This window comes from Bos grunniens, chromosome 12, assembly GCF_055505025.1.
Source record: "Bos grunniens cultivar Pamir isolate PY7600 chromosome 12, Bosgru_T2T1.0, whole genome shotgun sequence".
NCBI lineage: Eukaryota > Metazoa > Chordata > Mammalia > Artiodactyla > Bovidae > Bos > Bos grunniens.
The window spans coordinates 45,252,856-45,272,824 of record NC_141176.1 but is presented as its reverse complement, the minus strand read 5'-3'; positions in this window follow the sequence as shown (position 1 = coordinate 45,272,824).

Here is a 19,969-nt window from a genome sequence, read left to right as displayed (position 1 = left end):
TCAGAGGTGAGAGCACAAAGCAATAAAGTAGGCAGGCTCTGGTTTTTTGGGGGTAGATGCTCGAGAATATCCGGGGGGACTCCTGAGGCTCGATCCCGCCTTTGCGTATGCCAAGCGTCCTTCCTCATGACCTTTGTCATGAGTGGAATGTCTCACCGGCTCCCAGCAATCTGTGTTTGCTAATTGGTGCTTATCGAAGTTAGGTTTCCTGGAGAAGGAAATGGAAACCAACTCCAGTATTCTTGCTTGGAAAATCCCATGGACAGAGGAGCCTGGTGGGCTACAGTCCACGGGGTTGCAAAGAGTTGGACACGACTTCACTTTCACTTTCAAAGTTAGGGTCATATCTTCCCATAGAAACTAGAAGACAGAGACCCTATCTTTTATGATAATTACATTTCAATGGGCTTCCCTGATGGCTCTGGTGGAAAAGACTCTGCCTGCAATCAGGAGACATGGGTTCAATCCCTGGGTCAGAAAAATCCCCTGGAGGAGGGAATGGTTACCAACTCTAGTATTCCTGCCTACAGAATTCCATGGACAGAGAAGCCTGGTGGGGTACAGTCTATGGGTCACAAAGAGTTGTACACCACTGAGCGACTAACACTTTAACTGGAGTTGTAAAACCCTTGGCAGAAGGCTGAAAAAAGATTTACATCTCAAAGAGGCAGATAAACTATTGCAAGTTTTCTAAAGTAAATTCTGTGAGAAAAGGGAGGTTGGGACCTATTGTCAGGAAGAAACTTGCCTAAAATTTAGTCAGGCTGAGGGGAATGTTACAATCACCTTGGCCATCACCAATCTCATTTCTATTTATTATTCATTACTGATCTGTCTTCCCAGATGCACTACACACACCTTACAGTAGGGACAATATGTTTTTACTACCTGAAACACAATCTTAACAACTTAATCTTCACATTTAATAAGATGTACTTAGCTTTTATTAGTGGGAAACCTGCATGATTCACATGAAAAGTGATGGAGGTTGTTTTTTATCAAATTAATATATGACTATATTTGAATTAAAACAGTTTAAAAAATCACATTATATCTGAAATGCTATATCTATAATTAATTCAGTTAGTATGAGTGTCCAGAAATATATACAATCCTAAAGTAGCCAAAATGGTGTAGGTTTCTTGTTTCTTCCTTGAAGGTTAAGAATAAAACTCATCATTTAAGTCATTTATACAGTTCATTTAATTATACTTTCTTCAAGCATTTATTTTTATTTTGAAATGGAGGATAATTTTCTACAATGTTGGGTTGGTTTTTGCCACACAACATGAATCAGCTGTAAATATATATGTATCCCCTCCACCTTGTAGCTTCTGTTCAACAGTCCCCTATCCCAGACTTATAGGCCATTGCAGATTGCTCAGGGGTACAGAATCAGCCTGACAGTACAGGAGATGCAGGAGACATGAGTTCAAACCCTGAGTGGGGAAGATACCCTGAAATATGAATGGCAACATACTCCAGTATTCTTACCTGGAGAATCCCATGGAGAGAGGAGTCTGGCAGGTTATATAGTCCATAGGAGTATATCACGGCTGTATATTGTCTCCTTGCTTATTTAACTTATATGCTGAGTACATCATGAGAAATGCTGGGCTGCAAGAAGCACAAGCTGGAATCAAGATCACTGGGAGAAATACAAATAACCTCTATATGCAGATGACACCACTCTTATGGTGGAAAATGAAGAGAAACTAAAAATCCTCTTGATGAAAGTGAAAGAGGAGAGTGAAAAAGTTGGCTTAAAGCTCAACATTCAGAAAACTAAGATCATGGCATCTGGTCCCATCACTTCATGGGAAATAGATGGGGAAACAGTGGAAACAGTGTCAGACTTTTTTTGTTTGGGCTCCAAAATCACGGCAGATGGTGATTGCAGCCATGAAATTAAAAGACACTTATTCCTTGGAAGGAAAGTTATGACCAACCTAGATAGCATATTCAAAAGCAGAGACATTACTTTGCCAACAAAGGTCTGTCTAGTCAAGGCTATGGTTTTTCCAGTAGTCATGTATGGATGTGAGAGCTGGACTGCGAAGAAAGCTGAGCACCGAAGAATTGATGCTTTTGAACTATGGTGTTGGAGAAGACTCTTGAGAGTCCCTTGGACTGCAAGGAGATCCAACCAGTCCATTCTGAAGGAGATCAGTCCTGGGTGTTCTGTGGAAGGAATGATAATAAAGCTGAAACTCCAGTACTTTGGCAACCTCATTCGAAGAAATGACTCATTGGAAAAGATTCTGATTCTGGGAAGGATTGGGGGCAGGAGAAGGGGATGACAGAAGATGAGATGGCTGGATGGCATCACCGACTCAATGGATGTGAGTTTGAGTGAACTCTGGGAGTTGGTGATGGACAGGGAGGCCTGGCGTGCTGCGGTTCATGGGGTCTCAAAAAGTCGGATAGGACTGAGCGACTGAACTGAATTGAACTGAGGGTCACACAAATTCGAACATGACTACTTTTGACTGCACACATTCAGGTCATCACAGAGCACTAAGCTGATCTCCCTGTGCTATACAGCAGATTCCTGCTAACTCCCTATTTTATACATGGTAGTGTATAAATGGCAATGCTACTCTCCCAATTTGTCCTTTACCGGCTCTTTCCCACTGTGTCCACAAGTCTGTTCTTTACATCTGTGTCTCTATTCCTGCCCTGAAAATAGGTTCATCAGTTCCATTTTTCTAGACTCCATATATATGTGTTAATATACAATATTTGTTTTTCTCTTTCTGACTTACTTCACTCTCTATAACAGGCTCTAAGTTCATCTACTTCAATACAACTGGCTCAAACTTGTTACTTTTTATGGCTGAGTAATATTCCATTTTTTAAACATATATGTACCAGAACTCCTTTATGTATTTATCTGTCAGTGAACATCTAGGTTGTTTCCATGCCCTGGCTATTGGAAATAGTACTTCTATGAACATTGGGGTACATGTGTCTTTTTGAATTATGTTTTTTTTTCAGGATATATGCCTAATAATTTGATTCTGCAAGCATTCTTTCAATGCCTAAACTGTGGCAGGAATTTACTAATGTTCCCCTCATTCTCAGAGACAATAGTGAACTTAGTTTACTAAGCTAAGCTTTAAGACAAATGGGAAGTAAAAATTAAACTCTGATTGCAATTTTCAATTGCAACGCAACCCAATTCCTTTTGCTCCTACCACAAACTAAATAGTACTAATCTCAGTAGTAAAAGAAGTTGACTTAAGGGCACAAATACGACATTGTTCTTTCAGACACCACATAGCCTTCCTTCCCTTAGTTTTAACCCATTCTTTGTCACCATTTAAACTTTCTTTAAATTTTATGATAAAGAATTGCTCCATATTTTCATGTTAATTGCATCTTGATCAAACACTGGCAAATTTGTTTTTAACCAGTGAGATGGGACATATTCTATTCTAGTTCTATTCTTTGTCATCAACTTTGATTAATCTTTTGTAGGTTGAACTTACCTGTTTCATACTGCCTTGCAATATCCATCTCCCACTTAAGAACTTCACAGAGATAATGAGTCCCCAAAATACTGAATGAAAAAATGAGTTAAATACAGTGTACAACCACTGCTTTCAAGGATAGTAAAGTCTACCTGTGGTAACAGCATGACATGCAATAGTCTAGCTATGAAGATTTGCACATGGTGATGCTTGAGCACAGAAGAAAAATATTTAACTCACTCTGAACAGTGAATAAAAGTTTCCCACAATGGAACAGTATTCACACAGAGCCATGAAAATCAAACAGGTATGAATCAGATAAAAGATGGAGGAAAGATGGTCTCTCTTTAGAGACCAGTATTATGTAAAGGGGACTTCCCAGGTGGTGCTAGTGGTAAAGAACCCACCTGTCAAAGCAGGAGACATACAAGACACAGATTCAATCCCTGGATTGGAAAGATCTCCTGGAAGAGGGCATGGCAACTCATTCTTGGAGAATCTAATGGACAGGAGGGTCTGGTGGGCTATAGTCCATAGGGTTGCAAAGAACCGGACATGACTGAAGTGACTTAGCACACAGCAAATTATGTAAACGTCTTTGACATGTAAGAAAACAGATTATTTAGGAGCTCCAAAGAGGAGTACAGTAAGACAAATGAAGATGAGTTCATTAGAAGGAGAGTAAACTGGAGAAGTGGGTAAAATTGGTATCAAGACTGATATCGTGTGACATAGAAATGTCCTCGGAATTTTACCCCATATAATATGTAAAATGTTTGCATATAAATAAATATGACTTAAACTCAATTTAATAGCCATTTCTTGTAAGGCATTTTCCAGTGGCTACCTTGCCAACATTTTCCTGAAAAGAAAAAAAAAAATAGCCTACTTCAATGTGTTTGAGTAGTTGAAAACTTTTCAATTTCATTTTGCCCATAGAAAATCCATTATATAATGTAAATTTGGCAGCATCCTAAACATTTATGCTATTTGCCGTAGATGAAAGTGAAAACCAGTGTGCAAATAGAGCAACAAGGTTGTTTTCCCATCCACTGTGAAATATGATTATTAGGAAAGTTGAGGAGATAAATATGAAGTATCAGTTTCTTAAAGGAAATCGCTGAACAAATTTTAAATTCATGAGTAACCATGGATATTATATTGCCTGGAAATATTTATGTGAATATTATGGTGTCCAAGCTTCATGATAAGTGGTTACTGAAAAGCTGAGTTGCACCTTTATCTAGCTTTTGGCATGTGACTACATTAATTTTGAATGCAGGACTGTATTAATCTTTCTTACACTCTTCTCAGCAAAAATAAGAAATGTGTCATCTCAAAACAAGCCTCTAAGCAGGTTGGAACGAATTTGAAAGCATATCGACATAAATGAAGAAGAGCAAGAGAAAAACGAGTCCCTGTAGAACACAAAGATTTATTGTGGCAGGAGGACAAGTTAAGTCAGCTGGAGAAATGAGTAACTTGTTTTCTGTTTGTGCAAGTAAAACATTGCTCTACAGAATTCTTTTTGTAGTGTTGATAAAGGGTTAGAAATTAGTACCTCATGTCAAGGCCAACTATATATGGAACTCTTTATCTTTACAATCAATTTTATGTACTCTTTTCTCAGTTAAGAAGCTGGATAAACTTTAATTAAATACATAAATCTTAAGAGCATACAGTTTCAATATTTAAAAAACCTAGTCTTAGAAAGTGAGGAAATAGACATTGAACAAAATCATCTGTTAGTTAAGCTAATGTTTAGGTATTACATTACTGAAATTTAGAGCATTTCTGGACCATTTATATATGATATTGTAAGATGTTATTGTAGAATATTTGTCTGGCTAAGTCATTGAACATGGACAACTTTTGTTTTCATTTATTTTACTTTCAAAAATTCAGCTTTCCACATATTAAAGAAGACATCACTGACATTTAAGCCTCCTGCTCTATTATACTAAAAATTCATACAGCAAAGCTCAAGTTTTACTCTTGTCTTCTGAGTTACTAAATTTTTTCCTTAAAATCACAAGTATTTATTAAGTACCTGCTCTATGGCAAACACTCTTCTAATCTAGGAGTGTAGAGTTTTAGAAAACAGAAAGAATCACTAAACCTATGTTATATCTATTATATTAGAGAATGGCCAATTGATTTTAAATAAATTCTGATAGGTCAGATGGCATAAGTTTTATACAAAGAAATAAAACGTTTACAGTGTGACAGTTTATCTTTCCAATAAGGTAGTGTTTCAATCAAGACATTAAATGTTTTCAAAGTATCTTGACAAAAATATTTAAAATAGCTCATAAAATATATGTGTCGATTATTTTTATTCAACACAGTTAGAGGGAAAATCAGGAAGATGTTAAAGTTGGTTCCAAAAAAACGCTTTTAAGAATGATAAGTAATGTTAGAGAAAGCTCTTAGGCTAAGTAGCACTGGATAACATCCCATAGGGCATTAAAATATTCCTATTGGGATTATTTTTCTTATGAAGAAACTCTACAAGTTAACATGGAACATAACTGAGTTTTGGCTCTTCTCTAATCAAACAGGAACTCTGTATTCAGTTGGGAGTATTTTTCCCTTTCTTCCTTGCTTTTCACTTCTCTTCTTTTCTCACCTATTTGTAAAATCTCCTCAGACAACCACTTTGCCTTCTTGCTTTATTTTCCTTTGGGATGGGTTTGGTCACTGCCTCCTGTACAATGCTACAAATTTCCATCCACAGTTCTTCAGGCACTCTGTCTACCAAGTTTAATCCCTTGAATCTATCCATTACCTCTACCATATAATCATAAAGGATTTGATTTAGGTCATATCTGAATGGTCTAATGGTGTTCCCATCTTTCTTCAATTTAAGCCTGAATTTTGCAATAAGGAGCTCATGTATTATATGAGCCACAGTTAGTTCCAGGTCTTATTTTTGCCAACTGTGTAGAGTTTCTCCATCTTAGGTTACAAAAAGCAATCAGTCTGATTTTGGTACAGATGTGAGAGTTGGACCATAAAGAAGGCTGAGCACCAAATAATTGATGCTTTCAGATTGTGGTGCTGTGGAAGACTCTCGAAAGTCCCTTGAATTGCAAGGAGATCCAACCAATCAATCCTAAAGGAAATCAGCCCTGAATATTCATTGGAAGGACTGATGCTGAAGCTGAAATTTCGATACTTTGGCCACTTGATGCAAAGAACTGACTAATTGGAAAAGACCCTGATATTAGGAAAGATTGAGGGTGGAAGGAGAAGGGGACAGCAGAGGATGAGACAGTTGGATGGCATCACTGAGTCAATGGACATGAGTTTGAGTAAGCTCTGGGGGTTGATGGTGGACAGGGAAGGCTGGTGTGCTGCAGTCCATTGGGTCACAAAGAGTCGGACATGACTGAGTGACTGAACTGAACTGAAGGGACATAGTGGAGGACAAAGGGGCCTGGAGTGCTGCGATTCATGGGATTGCAAAGAGTTGGACATGACTTAACATCTGAACAACAACAAATAGGAAATAAAGTCAAACAGAAAAATTCTCCTAGAAAGTCAAATAGCTTTTAGGTGGACTTGTTAAATGAAAATATTCTAACATAACATTGGAATACACAGAGTACTCTTTTGATTTCCAAGTTTTTTTTTATTTTATTATTACTGTTGTATGGATATTTTATTCACCAACTTATGTTTTCCTTACAGGGGAGGACCTATGATTATCTTTGGCTAATAAGATATGAGGAGGGACTATAATACTTCATTTTCTATGCTGAGGTAGTATTAGGCTTAGTCGTAATTCTTCAGTATCTGTCTCCCCCTGCTATGCCATTTGAGGAAGATGCATAGTCTAGTCTCTGTGATGGTTCCTCCTTAAGTCTGCATTCTCCAGTGAGTGTGTCCATTATACAAACTGCCTCTCCCTTCAGGCTTCAATCCTCAAGTAACAGCATATAAAATAAATGAGATACAGTTATTGTGGTATTACGTTATTGAGTGCCAATATATTACCATTATCCAAATAGTCTATGCTGACCAGAGCAGGAATTGGTACCCAAAGGAGAGTGTCAGTTTAGAGGTCAACAATCCTATTGAAGTACCCAATATAAGAGGCTGGGAAGATGGCAATCCATGTTTTAAAATACAAAATATTTAGTGAAACCCTCTTGAAATTCCTTTGAAGGGTATCATGTACACAAGAAAATTTTATTTTTAGACAGAGAGATTGGAAAACAGAATATTAGTAGTATATGTTGATTGCAGTTATGGACTGAATCTGTCCTAGTAAAATTCTTATGTTGAAGTCCTAATTACCAAGATGACAACATTTGGAGATAGAGAGTTTAAAGAGCAGATTAAAGTTAAATCAGGTAATAAGCATAGGGTCCCAATTCAATATGATTGTGTTCTTATAAGAAGAGAAAGAGATAGCGGGATGCTAGAGCACAGAGGAAAGGATATATGAGGACCAAATGGGAAGTCAGCCATTTCCAAGACAAGAAGAGTGCCTAGGGAGAAATCAAACCTGATGACACCTTAATCTTTGACTTCAGGTTGGTGAGAAAATAATTTCTGTTGTTTAAACCACCCAATCTGTGGATTTTTAAAACTAATTTTATCAATTTATTTTTAGCTGTGCTGTGTTTGGTCTTTGCTGCTGTGAAGGCCTTTCTCTAGTCACAGGCAGCAGGGGCTACTCTCTGGCATGAGCAGACTTCTCATTGTGCTAACATTTTTTGTTGCAGAACATGGGCTCTAGGCACACAGCCTTCAGTAGTTGCAGTACATGGGTTCAGTAGTTGTGGCTCCCGAGTCTAGATCACAGGCTCAGAATTTGTGGCTCCGTAGTATGTAGGATCTTCCCAGACCAGAGTTTGAATCTATGTCTCCTGCATTGAATTTTTTACCATTGAGCCACCAGAGGAGCCCCAATCTGTAAATTTTGTTATGATAGCCCTATAAGATGAAACAGCTGCTATTGACTGTGTTATGCTTAGTCACACATTTGTGCCCAACTCTTTGTGACTCTATCGACTGTAGCCCAGCAGGCTCCTCTGTCTATGGGATTTTCAGGCAATACTATAGTGGGTTGCTATTTCCTTCTCCAGGGGATCTTCCTGACCCAGGGATCAAACCTGGGCCTCCTGCATCTCCTGCATTGGTAGGCAGATTCTTTAACACTGAGCCAACTGGGAAGCCCGTCAGACATGACAAAAGACAATAAATGGAAAAGGAAGAATATACAACAGGACACATTAACAGTGGAAAGCATAATTATTTCAGGGAGAAACCTTAATGCCTAATCAAGAAACAGTTTCCATTCCCAGGGTAAGGGATTTTCATAATTCCTAGAGTAATTGTTGGGTCTCACTCATTCTTCTCTCTTTCCCTCTCTCTCTCACTCCCTCTCACACACGCCTCATCTCTCCTTTTCTTTTTTTTTTTTTTATTATTTTATTATGCTTTGGTATACTGGATGTAGAGGTTACTACACTTAACACTTAGATTCTGAGCTTCATATGGATTTGATGCCTGACTGGACTTTTGGTTTATCTCCATTGGAAGTAAGTTGAGTGTTCTAAACGTGGAAGAAAGGAAATCATGAGATATTTGGTCAGTAAACAGGAGAACTGCATAAAATAATGCTAATCAATTACTCTCCTTTCATCCCTATTACAGTTATATGCATTTAAATGATGAGTCTAAAAATAAACATTGATCTGTCATATCAAATATCATTACTAGACAGAGGCAATAAAATCTGTAGATTCATTTTTACCACTGTATAACTTAATTTATCCTGATAAATAGAATCAGAGGCAAAATCAAGTTATGGATTAGGTCATAAGGAGATTCTAGCTAGGAATGCTCTCCACACACAGAGAACTCAGTTTGCACAGATTGTGACTTAATGAGTATACTAAGTTTTTGAAGACATTTCCATCCCTGCATGAATTGCCATGGTATCACACGAAATATTATCAATAATATATCCTCACTTTAACAACTACTCTAAGCATCTTGTGATATTATGTCACTATTTCAGGGGGTGTATTTTTTATTTAATTTTTGTTTTATATTGGGAAACAGTTGATTTATAATATTGTGTTACTTTCAGGGGTACAGCAGTGATTCATATTGAAGACATTATTAAGATAAATAAATACACTGATAGAATAATATGAAACTTTTTAGATTATTGTTGCCTATTCTGTATCCAACATATTGACCATTATCATCAACATAACTATCTGAAGATTTATTCTAAACTCCACCTGGTCTTGATATTATATTGCTAGGTATTTTTGTATGCATTTTGTGTAATTTCCCCATTTCCAGTCATAGTCTCAAACTCTGTCTAGATTATTTTGCACGAAAAAGAAGCCTTAGTTTAGATAGATAGATAGATCTTCTGATCCTATCTATTCTGTCATTTAAAGAGCCATTTTTCTGTATCTATGTATCTAATAAAAATACAGTTGAATTAAGATATTTAAATGCTTTATAAGAAACATAAAATATTGTATATTTTACTACTACTATTTGTATAAAATGAAAAAACCAATAAAATATATTTGTTATTAATATTTTTTAAATAGTTTTTTTCTTACTAATCAAAGCAAATTATTTTTTTACTTTGGTTATATTTAGTTTTGTGCTTCCCACTGGCTGTTTAATTCCTTAGTTGGATGGTTTATTTGTCTGAAATTCTTGTTTATGTCCCTAATGCCCTCATGTTATTAAGAATGAGTGACTTGAAACAGTAAACAAATTAGGTTGATTTCTCAAGAGATCTTAAAACCCTGGCAAAAATAAAACATTTAAAAATATTAACACAATGTATAAATTACAGATATTAAGATGATTCTGAAAATTTAATATTTTACAAAACCAAGTTGGATTCAACTTTTTCTTCTGTAAATATTAAAAATATATACAAATAAACTCAGAAGAGTCATTATTTATTGCACTAACTTTGCCCACCAGTCTGGAAATGCCTCAAGTTCCAAAGATAATTACAGTAGGCTGTGAATGTGGATAGGTTTATATTATGATTTCATTCATTATCATGTCACTGAGGAAATCAGTCTTTGCAATGGGATGTTTAAAATGATAGTAAAAAATTACCATACAGTTAATAGTCAGCATATAAAACAGATTAAAAAAAAAAAAAAAAAACTCCCAGACTTTTACTTTCCTCTCCCTATATGTATACATATTATAAATCTTATTTAATCAATACAATAACCTTATGATATATGTATTATTATCCATTTACATATCACAGTAGAGGAAACATACCAAGAAGTTATGCAACCATCTTGTTATCATTTTTATGTCCATGTAAAATTTATTTGCAAATCCAGTAGCTTAAAATAAAAATTTTATTTCCCTAGTGAATTTGTGGATGAGGAGTTTGGAAAGGTCTTGGATGGACAGTTCTATTGTCAGCAGGGAGTGAGCAGGCAACCAAGAATAAAGGATTGACCTTCAACCCAGGTGACTTCTTCACTGACATGCCCTTTACCTTGCTGCTGCTTTGTTTCTTTCTCCCTGTATGTACATCATCTTTGTGTCTCTTCCTCCAGAGCCTCTCTATGTAGCTTGCATTTTTCAGAGTCTGGTGATTCCATTAATGAAAATAGAGAATGGAAAGTCAAAGGAGCTGCAATTACCATCAATCAAGGGAGCCAAGGATAAAAGCCTGGGGATGATTTCAGATAATATAAGGGCACATAAACTTTTATAACTTACCTAAGCTTGTTATTTTCTTCTTCTTCTTTTTTTTATCTCATCTGTTTATCTATAGTGACTAGCAAAATACAAATAGAATATTTTTAGGCTATAAAAGTAGGTATGTACTGTTGACTAAAAAAATGATGCACAACTTGAGAATTGTTAGTTAAGTTTTATTTGGGGGCAAAATGAGGACTGCAGCCAGGGAGGCAACATCTCAGATAGCTCTAAGAGACTGCTATAAAGTGGCAGTGGGGGGAAGTCAATATATAAGGTTTTGGTGAAGGGGAGTTCAGTACCATGAAGAACTCATTTTACAAAAGGTTTCTGTTAGTCATGAAAATCTGATGTTACCATGAAGGGGTTTAGTGCTTCTGTGAGGAGTTACCTGACATCCAAGGGCAGAGAAGCCCCAGCAAGACAGTAGGAGGGGCAAAATTGCATTTAGAATCAAAGCCCATACCCGCTCAGAGGGCTCAAACAAACCTTGTGAGCACCAGGACCCAGAGACACCACAGAGACTGAGACAGAGCTGTGTTTGGGTGTCTCCTGAGGAGGTACAGGTCAGCAGTGGACTGATGCAGGGACAGGAGCGCTGGGTGCAGTAGACCTGGGTATGTCATAAGCCCTCTAGGAGGAGGTCACCATTAACCCACCATAGAGCCGCCAGAACTTACACAGGTCTGGGGAAACAGACTCTTGGAGGGCACAAACAGAGCCTTGTCTGCACTAGGACCCAGGAGAAAGGAGCAGTGACCCCAAAAGAGATTGACCCAGACTTGCCCGTGAGTGTTCAGGAGTCTCTGGTGGAGGCGTGGATTGGAGGTGGCCTGCTGCAGGGTTGGGGGCACAGAGTGTAGCAGTGCCTGCATTGGGACATTTTGAAGGATGTTGCCATTATCTTGATTACCTCCACCATAGTTTGGCCTTAGGTCAAATAACATGGAACACAACCCCACTCTTCAACACGAAATCGGATTAAAGATTTACTGAACATGTCTCCCCCTCAATTAGTCTCTTCAAAGACTTCAGTGAAAGTTCTATGAGGAAGTTTTTAGGAAATGTTAAGTCCTTTGTCATATTATCCTTTTCTAGATATCACTAGCTCTTCTTTAATCCCACCTATTGAATCACAGAATTACAAAGTTATACTATGTCTGCTTTAATTAGATTTATTGTGGAAGCCCAACCATCCATGTGTTTATCTGAACCTTGATACTGAATTCAAAGACAGTCAATTCGAGAAAATTATGTCTGCATTATATCACCTGAAAAACCTGAGAAAATTACATCTGGGTTATATCTGTCTGAACATGCAACACAGAGCATACAAAGAGTTTTAATCAATAAATTACTATACCATGATGCCAAGTATTTATCAATTTTGATTTTTAAGGGATCTTTTTCAATTTTTAAAATATTTTAGATATATTTTAAGACTTTGAAAACATGAGATATATATGAATAATTTATTTATTGTAATTTATATTTCCCTATCAACAGACAAATGATACTTTCTAAGTTAATGTGGATAGAAAGACTTTTGAAATAAACATCAGTAAATATTCATGTTTAAAATTAGGTTCTGCTGCACTTCACAGAACCCCATCCACACTGGCTTTTAGAGTTTCTCTTTCCTGTTAAGAGAGCTGGGGCATTCCAGGATTAAGAAAGTAGTTCCCTAATCATAATATTGTGGGTTAGATCTCTGGGTGGGGAAGATTTCCTGGAGGAAGAAGTGGCAACCCACTCCAGTGCTAGTGACAGGAAAGTTCCATGAACTTTGGAGCCTGACAGGCAAACCTCCTTGGGCTGCAAAGAGTGGACATGATTGAATAATTGAGCATGTAATCATAATGCTACAAAGTTTGCTTTCTTTTCAGTTTCCTATCCATCACTGACTCGATGGACGTGAGTCTGAGTGAGCTCTTGGAGTTGGTGATGGACAGGGAGGCCTGGTGTGCTGTGATTCATGGGGTCGCAAAGAGTCGGACATGACTGAGTGACTGATTTGATTTGATCCTTCATGTGTTACTCTGTGGTCTAAAACCCATGCCTGGGCTTATCTTTCTCCATTTTGGACACAAGAAATGAGAAGCAAGTATAATGAGAAGAGAGTAGCCTAAAGAAACTTTCTGGAAATTTCATACAAAACTGCTGCTTATGTATTAGTGCTAATTTTGTCATGTGCCATATTTATTCTGGTAGGCAACGTTCTGTTATTTTGAAGAAAGGGAGAATGAATTTGGGGACAGGCAATCAGGAACCTCTGTAACACACAATGTCAGCGTCAGGTCTTGTTGATAAAGGAACTATCCAGAATGCTAGAACAGTCATACAGTGGACTGAGTGAAGCTTGAGTTGGGAGGAGTCTTCATGCATGTGAGGAATTAATATCCCCTTGAGCCAGAGCTAGTAGAACCCCCAGGGTAGAGTGGAGAGGGCCTTGCGGAAAGCCTGTGGAAGAGTCATTTGGGTGATACCTTTACAAAGTGTACTGGCATCTGGAACAATGTCACTGACTTAGATATCTGAATGCAGCTGAAGAAGTCTTCATTTAGAGCTATTAAGTGTGGATAGGTCAGAGCTGGACATGCCAGACTCACGGAGGGGACTCCCAGGGCCGCCTACCTGCAGGTTCTAATAGACCAGCTTCTCCCCCTCGGTTCGCACCCAAACACAAACAACGAAGAATAAGTTTTCATGGAGGAAAAACAAAACCTAATAGCCAGGTTTTATCTTCCAGGAGCTCCAACCGTGTTGTCACCTAAGACAGAGCTAGGAAGGCACCCCTGAAACTGCAGGCTTTTCACCTGTGCAGTTCGAGTCCACAATTGTGTTCACGTGCAGGCAGAGGCAAAGAGCTGGTGAAGTGTTAACCCTAACATAAGACAGACAGAGTTAAGAAGCTCCAACGACCTCCTGTGCCACATCCTTCCCCTGGCCCAGGTTGGGGGAACCTCCAAGGTGATCCAGTCTGTTTCCTTCTTCTAGAAAGGACACTGATAGAACATACCTCCATCAGGGATTCTTTGAAGTACATCCGTATTGTCAATAGTCAACTTTAGGAACAAAAGTGCAGAGGTCTCTTAAATATGGAGTGGTTAGTCTCTAGGTACAGGGTCTGGATGAGTCATGATCATGCTCACAGGACAGTGCAGCCCACGACTCAGAAATTAGTCATCCTGTAAACAAACTAGAGGAAAGGGCCCGGGTTTCCTAATTGGTTTTCCTTCAGAAACATCATCAACAGACACTACAAAGCACTCTGGAAGGCCCATTCCTACCCTGGTGGGCCCCTGGTGCATTCTGAGTGCAGAGAGAACCGTTAGGGCAGAGAATGGTCACCCCTGCTTGTCTGCAAATGCTCAGGTGTGGGGCCATTGCCAGCGTCTTAGTACAAAGCATCAGCCTGGCCCACCAGGCGCAGGGAGGGCTCAGTCAGAAACTTAACTTTCATTATAGTTAAGTTCTAACTCTAACTATTGAGTGTCTCACCCAGAAAAACAAAAAAGAGTGCAAACAATCAAGGGGAGAGAGGTCTTGGTATCTTTCTGTAGCTTGTACTTCAGACCATCTGCATCTTCCCTTCTCTGGCCACCAGGGGGCGGGGGCGTGCCAGGTGTTCCAGGTTTAGCGTGTGGGGATGGGGGGAGATTGAAGACACGGGAGGAAAGGGAGGCGGTTTGTCAACAGGCAGGACAGGCAGTCTGTGTCCTAGAGGTCCCCAAAGGTTCCCCAAAGTAAAGGAATGGTTAAACTAAAGTGAAGATTCGGGTGGAGGAAGCTAATGACAGAATACACCAGAGGGAAGAAAGGACGGGTAGCCTAATTTCATCTACCATCATCCCCACTGTCCCATGGCCACCTAAAGGAGGACACTAGCAGCTGGATGAAGACTCTTTTTTGTGTCTATTAGGTTTTTTTTTTTTCTTTTTTGGTGTATGTGACCAAAATAGAATATGGTAATATTTTCACATCCTCCATGTAATATGGGCTTCCTAGGTGGCAGTAGTGGGAAAGAAGCTGCCTGCCTATGCAGGAGACACAAGAGATGTGAGTTAGATCCTTGAGTCAGGAAGATCCTGGAGAAGGCAATGGCAACCCACTCAAGTATTCTTACCTGGGAAATCCCATGGACAGAGGATCCTGGCAAGCTATAGTCCATAGGGTCTCAGAGAGTCGGACGTGATGTGAAGGGACTTAACACTACATAATATATAAATATCACCCTTTGTAACAATTTATAAATGCCTTTATGTCCACATACTCCTGGGTTATAACTCCTTTAGTTTTTTTCAAGATTCATATTAAATATTATCTTTTCCAAGAAACAAATTTTGAATGATCTGAAAGTATCCATTTCTTTGTTTCCATAGGATCCTTGAGATGCTCTATTAGGGTACATGTCTGTCTGTCTTACAATAGTGAGACAATCAAATTTCACATTTATATTATATAGTACACAAAGTATGTTGTATATGGTACCATCTTATAAAAATGACATACTTTGAATTTTCAAAAAAGAAAAGTGAAATAGAAACAATTTTTAAATATTTTAAATGAGAAGTATAATCATAAATTATAGTTATAAACAAAAAGGTTTGAAATTATACTTTTTCAGCTATATTTTTAAAGGTAGGTGTATGTTATTCAGTTCAGTTAAGTTCAGTTCAGTCATTCAGTCATGTCTGACTCTTTGCGACCCCATGAATTGCAGCATGCCAGGCCTCTCTGTCCATCACCAACTCTCAGAGTTCACTCAGACTTATGTCCATCGAGTTGGTGATGCCATCCAGCCATCTCATCCTCTGTCATCCCCTTCTCCTCCTGCCCCCAATCCCTCCCAGCATCAGAGGCTTTTCCAATGAGTCATTTCTTTGCATGAGGTGGCCAAAATATTGGAGTTTCAGCTTTAGTATCCTTCCTTCCAAAGAACACCCAGGACTGATCTCCTTTATAATGGACTGGTTGGATCTCCTTAAAGTCCAAGGGACTCTCAAGAGTCTTCTCCAATACCACAGTTCAAAAGCATCAATTCTTCGGCACTCAGCTTTCTTCACAGTCCAACTCTCACATCCATACATGACCACTGGAAAAACCATATCCTTGACTACACGGACCTTTGTTGGCAAAGTAATGTCTCTGCTTTTCAATATGCTATCTAGGTTGGTCATAACTTTCCTTCCAAGGAGTAAGCGTCTTTTAATTTCATGGCTGCAATCACCATCTGCAGTGAGTTTGGAGCCCAGAAAAATAAAGTCTAACACTCTTTCCACTGTTTCCCCATCTATTTCCCATGAAGTGATGGGACCGGATGCCATGATCTTCATTTTCTGAATGTTGAGCTTTAAGACAACATTTTCACTCTCCTCTTTCACTTTCATCAAGAGGCTTTTTAGTTCCTCTTCACTTTCTGCCATAAGGGTGGTGTCATCTGCATATCTGAGGTTATTGATATTTCTCCTGGCAATCTTGATTCCAGCTTGTGCTTCTTCCAGCCCAGCATTTCTCATGATGTACTCTGTATATAAGTTATTAATTTACTACTAAAAATGGAAAAAATAATATACTTTTCTCAACATTCCTTTTCTATATACAGATTTTAAGTATTTAATGATTTTATGTAATCAATACATATTGTTTGAATTGCGTATTTATTATTTACAAATGTTTATAAAGTTTATATTTTATAATTTCACAAAATGGATAGTTTTAACTTTACAATTAAACTAGTGGATTATTCTCAATAAGTTACTTTAATAAAACTTTGTTCATTGTTAAGTTTTTGAGTCATCTTTTGGTTGGCTGAATTTCCTTATTCAGTAATCATTAAAGTTTACTTTCAATTTCAACAATAAATAATGTATAGGCTAGTCCTTACATTCTTGGACATGTGAAAATATCTGATTTCTGTCCTCAGAATTACAAGACAACAGTTATTAGTCAGACATTAATTCCTCAGAAATTTGTTAACATTTTGGCACTATTTTCTGCCACAATGTAATACTGTGGAAAACTCTGATGCAAAGCTGCATTTTTTCCCCCATTCATGACTTTCCCATCTTGATTTTCAACTATTTCCTGATTTTTTATTTTACTAGCTTACATTGTTTTGAGACTGAATAATTTTCTTTAGAGCACAATATTTTCTTTCAATATCCAAATGAAATTATATTTGTATGTCAAAATCTTCTATAGCTTGATTAAAAAAAAAACATATTCCATGTGCTGTTCACATTTCATTAGCAATATTCAGTATTCATAAATCAATCTCACAGTGTTTTATGCAAAAATGAAATTGTTAGTTGCTCAGTCATGTTCAACTCTGCAATCCCATGGACTGTAACACACCAGGCTCCTCTGTCCATGGAATTCTCCAGGCAAGAATATTGGAATGGTTTGCCACTCCCTTCTCCAGGGTGTCTTCCTGACCCAGGGACTGACCCTGGGTCTGCTGCATTGCAGGCTGATTCTGTACTGTCTGAGCCACCAGGGAATCTCTATAGTGTTTTATGTAATTTCTTATTTTATGCTTGTTTTTTATTTTTTTCTTACCTGTATTCAATTACATTTACTCAATTTTCCTGCTATTTCTAAGATGGCTTTCAAAAGTTTTATGTAAAGTCTGAGTCTGCACTCTCATTGTCCACAGCAGAGCCCATGACACTTCATGTCTCCCTCTGCAGTCGACATTTCCTAAAATTTATTAGAGTGGAACCGAATCTACCAAGGTAATCTCCTCTTCAAACCCTGCTCATACTCTAGTGTCTTGTCACTCTGATTAAAGTAAGATAGTTTAATAGATCTTAGAGGAATGTGGGGCTAAATATAGAGAAAGCTATTTTCTGACCAAGGTCTGTAGAGATATATGTAGGCTTTTAAATGTGGTTTTTTTGTTTTTTTTTTTTTCATTTTGGTCTAGGTTTCACTGTACAACAATAGAAAAGTGTGCCCCAGAGTTTTGTACAATTTTGCCAATAAGTTCATCTGTACCATTTTTGGGATTTGAGACTATTGCTTTTTTATATTGAAGATGGAGTTGTTTCTCTTTTCCCTTTTATTGTTATAGGAATTGAAGTTATATCATCACTTCTTTACAGATGTAGTTTGTCCTCAATAATTTTTTGCTGGAGATAAATGAAGTAAAACATATTAACTTATCATCTTTAATTGGGCTTCTCTCAGTTATCCATTATTTAAATGAACCAAGTGATAATATGTTAGTAAGGAAAAAAATGAGATTTCTTACCAGTTAGATGAAAGTTTCATTATATATATATGTGTGTGTGTGTGTGTGTGTGTATATATATATATATATATATATACACATATATACATATATATATATATATGTTTCTCCCACCTCTAGATTATTGTCTTAAACAAAACATATTAATATACTCTCAAAAGATATCTCACAATCATCTTCTCCTATTCCATAATTTTACAGATGAGGAAATTTGAATTTTAAAGTGCATCACTTTTTAAAGTTAGAGCTCCAACAGTCCTGGAGGCACTGGGTTGTATTTTTATGGCTTATTTTGGGAGCAGCAGTTCCTGGAAGTCAGCCAGGAGAAATCATTTCTATGGCAGAAATTTATCTTTGTACTGATGGTAACTGACCAAGACTATGAATGTCCATAACAAAGTTTTATCTTTATCTTTATTAGCTTTTACTCTCAGCAAGTTTGCTGTTTTTCCTCTTTAGTTAAAAAAAAGAAAGAAAGAAGAAATAGGGATTACCTTTGCACATAGTACTATAAATCTGTTCTTGTAATCAGAAAAGAAGCTATCTTTGCTGGGTATTTCTAATGGTCTCTCTAAATTTTCACTTTACTCTCTGAGTCTGGTTATTTAATATAATTAAAACACAAAGAAAGATGTATCATGAAAAAATGCTAAGTTAATCACTGACCTTGGCATTCTTGAAAAGGAAAGCTTGAAACATTTTAACAAATTAGTTCTTTGAGATAAACATATAACCAGTTTTTGGACAGCAAGTCAATGCAGATTTCTCAACAGTGACATAAAATAAACCAGAGTTAATTACAAATCTGAATTTCTTAGCTTAGAATAAATTTTTCTTCAGTCTGAAATTAGTTCAAAATAGATGTGAGGTGGTTCCCAGGCTATTTCTTTCTCATATTTTTTTACTGTTCAATTTTAAAACCCAGAACAGGATATATAGATAGAATCTTATAAGGTGAAATACTACCACTTTTATGTGTGTCTTTTTAATGTTGAAAACATAGTTTTCAACTGGGTTAAGTGTAAACAACTAAACTGATTATGCCTTTGTATATTCATTATGAAATTGCTTCTGATGTGGAATATTTCAAATGGAATCAAATGACATTTACCAATATTAGATTTGGGAAGAGAAATAAATAGGATGAATGCGAGAAAATTGAAATTTTCTCTCCTGTAATTCAGACTCTCAACACTGCTATAGCATTGATATGTGTGCATATATATATATGGATATGGATAGAAGACAATAGCAATCCTTTGTCAGGACTGAGATATTGGGTATGCATGCTCTCATCTCTTTCCTTGAACTGAACTTTGCCTTGACCTATGTAACACTTTGTGTATATGGGCTGAATAGTGGCTATAAGTGCCTTAGAGTTATGCAATACGAAATAGCACTTTAATTGGCCACCTGGTTCTCTGGATGACCTTGGATGCCATTAAAATGGCACAATTTCTCACTAAGTTGTTTTGTTTGAATATTTTTAACTATTAGTGACTGAAATCCAAAGTAACAA